This window comes from Suricata suricatta, chromosome 13, assembly GCF_006229205.1.
Source record: "Suricata suricatta isolate VVHF042 chromosome 13, meerkat_22Aug2017_6uvM2_HiC, whole genome shotgun sequence".
Lineage (NCBI taxonomy): Eukaryota > Metazoa > Chordata > Mammalia > Carnivora > Herpestidae > Suricata > Suricata suricatta.
The window spans coordinates 30,625,372-30,632,317 of NC_043712.1; the positions used below are offsets into that span (position 1 = coordinate 30,625,372).

Below are 6,946 nucleotides of genomic sequence, written 5' to 3' on the forward strand. Positions count from 1 at the left end.
GTCCTTTATATTGATTGAGTTAATTATAACAAGATCTATAACGTCACAGTAGCTAAACATTGCAAGATTAATGAGAAAATTTAAGCTTAATTTCCCTTAATATGCATACAGGGGACAGATAAAAATTCCTACACCAAAAAAGGAAATATGCATTATAATCTTAAGGTTAAGAGTTACTTAACAAATAACTCTTAATATTAAGGAGACTCCCACATGGGGTTTGGCACATAATCACTGTTTGCAAATGTCAATTTCTTTTTGTCTTCTATTATATTGAATTTTTCTTATTAAATATCCTATGTCTTTGGCTTATCTTTAGATAAGAAGTAAAACTTCAGCAAGCAATGGGCACACCTATGAATATCAGCCAGTCTTTCAACCCTCCTGGAATGACCGAGGCTGAAGAGAACACAATTTAATGTCTGGGAAAAGAGAGAAATAAACTATAGAGGTGCAGGCAATTGTCTCAGGCAAATTGTAAGCAAAAGTCTAAAGGATCTAAACCCTCCCTCCTGCTGCATTTTAATGTAATTTTATTATCACACTATTTGATAGTGTGAGGAGGAAAGAGAAAATGTAGCTAAAAGCTTTGTTATTGTTGTTGGGCATAGTATTGTTTATTGATGGTACATGATAAGGTAGGACTCCCCAAGCCTCTCCCCTTCTTCAGGGCGTCTGGGATGGAAACTGGGGGTCAGGAGATTCTCTGTGTGTTGGGCGACGAGCTGGAGCAAGGATTCTTGGGCAGCTGAGGGCCTCTCTCTTCCTCTTGCTGGGACTGGTAATTCAGGCGGCTCTTACTCCTTGGAGACCATGTGGACTGTATGGTCCACTACCCAGTTGCTGTAGCCAAATTCACTGTCCTACTGGGAAATGAGCTTGACAAAGTGGTCATTGAGAGCAATGCCAGACCCAGCATCAAAGGTGGAAATTGTGGAAGATGACCCAGTCCTCACTGTAGCCCAGGATGCCCTTGACGGGGCCCTCTAATGCCTGCTTCACCACCTTCTTGATGTCCTTGTATTTGGCAGCTTTTTCCAAGCAGCAGGCCAGATCCATAACTGATACATTAAGGGTGGAGACACAGAAAGCCATGCCAGTAAGCTTCCCATTCAGCTCAGAGATGCCTTGCCTACAGCCTTGGCAGCACCAGTGAAAGCAGGAATGATGTTCTGGGAAGCCTGTTGCCCATCATACCACAGCTTCCCAGAGGGGTTGTCCGTGGTAGAAGACCATGGCCGTGATGACATAGACTGTTCTCATGAGTCCCCCTGCACAATATCAAAGTTGTCATGGATGACCTTGGCCAGAGGGACCAGGCAGTTGGTGGTACAGGAGGCATTGCTGACAATTTTGAGGGCGTTGTCATACTTCTCATGGTTTATGCCCATCACAGACATAAGGGAATCAGCAGAAGGGGCAGAGATGATGACCCTCTTGGTCTCACCCTTAAGGTGAGTCCCAGCCTTCTCCCTGGTGGTGAAGACCCCCCAGTGGACTCCACAAAATACTCAGCACCAGCATCACCCCATTTGATGTTGGTGGGATCTTGCTCCTGGAAGACAATGGTGGACTTTCCATTGATGACAAGTTTCCTGTTCTCAGCCTTGACTATGCTGTGGAATTTGCCGTGGGTGGATGCCTACTAGAATATGTAGATCATGTAGTTGAGGTCCATGAAGGGGTCATCAATGGTGACAATATCCACTTTGCTAGAGTTAAAAATGGCCCTGGTGACCAGGTGCCCAATACAGCCAAATCCATTGACTCTGACCTTCCCCATTGTGTCTCAGGGACACAACTAGCACCACACCAGAAGATATGGTTGTCTGTCCAACTTGGAGTGGGGGAAGTGTTATGCCCAGATCCCAATATCGTCCCCAAAGACCAGACACCACCAGGGAGACCGAGTCATGCATGCAAAAGCAAAGGGCATTTATTACAGGCTTAAGTTCGCCGGGCTTGAGCTCGGGCTCACAGACTTTACCAGCGCAGTGGATCCGTGCTGAGAGCCCTGAACAAGGGCTGAGCAGGGTTTTTATGGGTTTGGGGAGGGGGAGTTACAGGAAATTGTGACACAGGTACAGCGATCCAATCATTATCACATAACATCATTGGCAGCAACTTTAACCATACATTTTGTTTAGAGCATTCATTACTTTTGGTGGGACCCAATCACAATATTTAGTGTTTCTTTGAAAATAACCAATTACAGGGTGAGCTAAGGACCTCCATGTAGGGTGTAACTAGCCTTAAGCAGTAAGTGATTATCTATAGCTTCTATCTCTAGGCCTGCCCTAAGGAATGTTAAGCATTTTAGCTGGCCAGTTCTGATTGGGTGTTACTAGGGTGTTACTAGGGTGGTCCCTGGTTGAGCAATCTGTGCCCTTTTATTGTCTAATGATTCTGAGAAACCTACACTTAGGCCTCCAAGGTCAGAGGGGAAACTTAAAGCCTGTCATGGAGTCAGTTTGGTTCAGACCTGTGTCCTTTCAGAAAAAGAGTAAAATTTTACTTTCGAATTACATCTTTTGTGTTTACTATGACCTTTTAAAAATTAAAAAAAAATTTTTTATGTTCTTTATTTATTTTTGAGAGACAGAGAGAGACAGTGGGAACAGGGGAGGGTCAGAGAGAGAGGGAGATACAGAATCTGAAGCAGGTTCCAGGCTCTGAGCTAGCTGTCAGCACAGAACCCGATGTGGGCCTCGAACCCACAAACGTGAGATCATGACCTGAGCCAAAGCCGGACGCTTAACCGACTGAGCCACCCAGGCATCCCTAAAAATTTTTTTTAAATTTATTTTTGAGAGAGAGGGAGGGAGGGAGGTAGAGAGCATGAGCACAGGGGAAGGGCAGATGGAGGGAGAGAGAATCTCAAGCAAGCTCTGCGCTGTTGACCTGGGGCTCAATCCCACAAACTATGACATGAGATCATGATTTGATCCAAAATTGAGAGTCACACACTTAAGTGACTGAACCACCCAGGTGCCCCTACTGTGATCTTGAATGAAAACTGAGCAGACCTTAGAAGAATGCCTTAGACTAAAGAATGTAAGAATCTAGAACTTGCAGTTGCAACATCCATTAGTTTTTCTTTTTAATAATTGTTAGTAATTCACAATGAAAGCTTTGAGTTTCCAAAATTTGCTTGGTTCTAAAATAAAATTAAACATTTCCTGTTTATAGAAAATTTTTACTATTATTCATACAAAAAACATGAAAAAAAATCATTTTTCCAAAAGATCAAAGTGGTTAAATACAAAGTAAATAGATGATACGCATAAAATAGTGATCAGAGGAGCACCTGGGTGGCTCAGTTGGTTAAGCATCTGACTTTGGTTCAGGTCATGATCTCACAGTTTGGGAGTTCAAGCTCTGCATCAGGCTGTCTGCTTTCAGCACAGCCTGCTTGGGATCCTCCTCTGTCCCCCTCTTTCTTGCCTTCCCTCACTCATGCGCTCGCTCTCTCTCTCTCTCTCTCTCTCTCTCTCTCTCTCTCACACACACACACACAAACACACACACACACACACACACACACACACACAAATAAATAAACATAAAAAAAGATAGTGATTATAGCAGAGCTGGCTTGGTCAGTGAAGGTTTTATAAAATGGTAGATGTGAGCCATTTTCTCTGGTACTCTCCTTGAAAGAACTTCATTTGTACTTATTTTCAGTTAAATTTTTTCTTTAATTTAGAATATGCAAAACGTAAAATTTACCATCTTAACCATTTTTAAGCATACACTTCAGTATTGTTCAGTATATTCAAGTTGTGCAACCAATCTCCAGAGCAGTGTTCATCTTGCAAAATTGAAACTCTGGCCCATTAAACAACTCCTCATGCCTTCTTCCTTGGCCCCTGGTAACCATCATCCTATTTCTGGCTCTACAAATTTGACCACTCTAGGTACTTCATCTAAGTGGAATCCTACAATATTTATCTTTTTGTCTCTTTTCAATTAACATCATGTGTTCAAGGTTCATCCATGCTGTAGCATGTGTCAGAATTTCCTTTCTTTCTAAGGCTGAATATTCCCTTCTATGCATAAACCTCATTTCATCTCTTCTATCCATTGATGGACACTTGAGGTGCTTCCATCTTTTGGCTGTTGCGAATAATGCTTTGTGAACAAGAGTGTCCAAATATCTCTTTAATACTCTGTTTTCAATTCTTTGGGGTGTATATCCAGAAGTAGAATTGCTGGGTCACATGGTAATTCTATTTTTAACTTTCGAGGAATTGCTACACCATTCTTCATAATGGCTGTGCTGTTTTATATTCCTACCTACAGTGCATAAGGCTTCCAGTTTCTCCACATCCTCACCAAAACTTGTTCTCTGGGTTTGTTTTTGGTTTTTTTTAGAGAGACAGAGAGAGTATGTGCAGTAGGGGGAAGAGAGCGAGAGAGGGAAACAGAATCCCAAGTAGGCTCCTTGCTGTCGACGCAGAGCCCATTGTGGGCTCAAACTTATAAACTGTGAGGTCATGACCTGTGCCAAAATCAATAGTCAGAGACACCCAACCAACCGAGCCACCCAAATGCCCCTTCTGTTTTTTTATTGTAGCCATCATAATGAATATGAGGTGGTATCGTACTGTGGTTTTGATTTGCATTTTCCTAATGATCAGTGATATTGAGCATCTTTTTATTTTATTTTCAATTTTAGTTATACCTGTATTTAGAAAAAATACAGAATATTTTTATGTATGGGCATCTGGGTGGCTCAGCCAGTTAAGCATCTGACTTCAGCTCAGGGAATGATCTTGCAGTCTGTGAGTTTGAGCCCCGCTTTGGGCTCTGTGCTGACAGCTCAGAGTCTGGAGCCTGCTTCAGATTCTTGTCTCCTCTCTCTCTGCCCCTCCCCTTCTCACACTCTGTCTCTGTCTCTCAAAAATAAATAAACATTGAAAAAATTTAAAAAAGAAAAAAAAGAATATTTTTATCTAAATAAGAATAAGGAAAAGAGAACTACTTTCAATCACATAAGCATAAGAAAACTACCTCTACCATTCTGGTGAGCTTTCATCCAAACTAATTTCTACGTACTCATAAAGATGCAAATAATAGGAATCTACTATATTACTGTGTTTTAACCTTAAAAATACACAACTTAGTATCACTCTTAACATTCTGTGTACATTACAGTTTGAAATGACTGCAGAATATTTCCTTACATGAATTCACTATAATCAACTTAACCAAACCCCTATTACTTGAGTACTTAAGTTTTTAAAAAATCTGGGGCATTATAAATAGACTATAATTTTTTTCTATTTAGGGGGAGGGGAAAAATAATCTTCAAAAATATCAACATGTCTACTGTCCCCACCTCAAAACAATACTAAAAGCCTTCTACGTCTTTCCCCATTTTATTTTATTTTATTATTTTTTAAAATAATTTATTTTTGAGACAGAGACAGAGCACAAGTGGGGGAGGAGCAGAGAGAAAGGGAGAAACAGAATCTGAAACAGACTCCAGGCTCTGAGCTGTCAGCACAGAACTCAATGCGGGGCTTGAACCCATGAACTGTGAGATCATGACCTGAGCCAAAGTTGGACGCTCAACCAATTGAGCCACTCAGATGCCCCAACTTTCCCCATTTTAAATCATTACACAGGATTTGTATCCTTCTGTCCTTTATTATTATTATTTCAACAATTGGATCTATCTATTCCTTTTCACTAGTGTCCCTCACTTATTTTAGTCTCCTATTTCCCAAATTCCTCTAGATTTGGATTTCTACCCCCCACCCAACCTAGAAACTAAATGTGTGTGGTTAGGTCTCTAACAATTTTTGTAAGAAAAATTTTATTAAATACATTTTATTTTATTTTTTTAGTGTTTATTATATTATTGAGATGGGGGGGGGGCAGAGAGAGAGGGAGAGAGAGAATCCCAAACAGGCTTTGCACTGTCAGCATGGAGTCTGATGCAGCGCTCAATCTCACAAACCATAAGATTGTCACCTGAGCCAAAATTGAGATTTGGTTGTTTAACTGACTGAGCCACTGCGGCACCCTTGAAAGAAAAGTTTTTATTAACTGGTGAAAATAAGTCTTTTTTAAGGATGCCCAGTGGTAGGCTTAAAAAGTGTCAGAATTCTGGGATATCTGGGTGACTCAGTCGATTTGGCATCCCGTTCTTGATTCTGGCTCAGGTCATGATCTCCTGGTTCATGGGATCAAGCCCTGTGTCAGGCTTTGTACTGATGGCATGGAACCTGCTTGAGATTCTCTCTTTGTGTCCTCCCACTCTCAAAATAAACAAATAAATAAAAATTTTAAAAAGTGTCAGTATTTTAAGAAATGTGAAGGTAAAGGGATCTTGTTGAGTGTGTTTTAGAAATATCCCCATTTTTTTCCATCTGCCACTCAGTCCCATCACAAATATTCATCTCTCACCTGAGTTATTAAAATAGCTCTGTGTCTCATGTCCCTCTCTAACTCCCACCCTGCATTAATAAGGATGGCTACGTGGATAGAAAAAAGTAGACCTCCAAAAGAACAGTAAGTTCATTTCTCATCTCGTTTTCAAGTAGGTTTCTAAGTCAGCAGTTATCTCTCCTCTATGTGGTGATTCAGGGATCTGAAGTCCTCCATCTTTGTTTTTGTCAACTGCCAGGACCTTTTGCTTATTTGTGCAGTCGAGGTAGGGCCACCTTGTGCATATTGCAGCCGTTGAAAAGAGAAAGTAGAAAAAGGTTCAGCCCAATCTGAAGGTACTGGTGTGGGTTTGGTGCTTCTCACATTTCTTTGGCTAGAGCGTTCTTGCATAACTGTACCTAACTTAACAGAGGCTGGGAATTTTGGTATAGCTGTATGCTCAGGAAGAAAAGGATTTTCTTAGATAAAGGATTTTGATAGATACTTCTCAGCCTTGTTCATCCTCTACCCTATCAATGCTAGCTATCTGAATCCCAAATATGATCATATT

At 41.0% G+C, this 6,946-nt stretch overlaps 1 pseudogene; it reads right to left on the bottom strand.

Annotated features, from left to right (window-relative positions):
* Window positions 1-797: 797 nt before the first annotated feature.
* Window positions 798-1,783, bottom strand: LOC115276194 (annotated as a pseudogene).
* Between the last annotated feature and the right edge of the window lie 5,163 nt (window positions 1,784-6,946).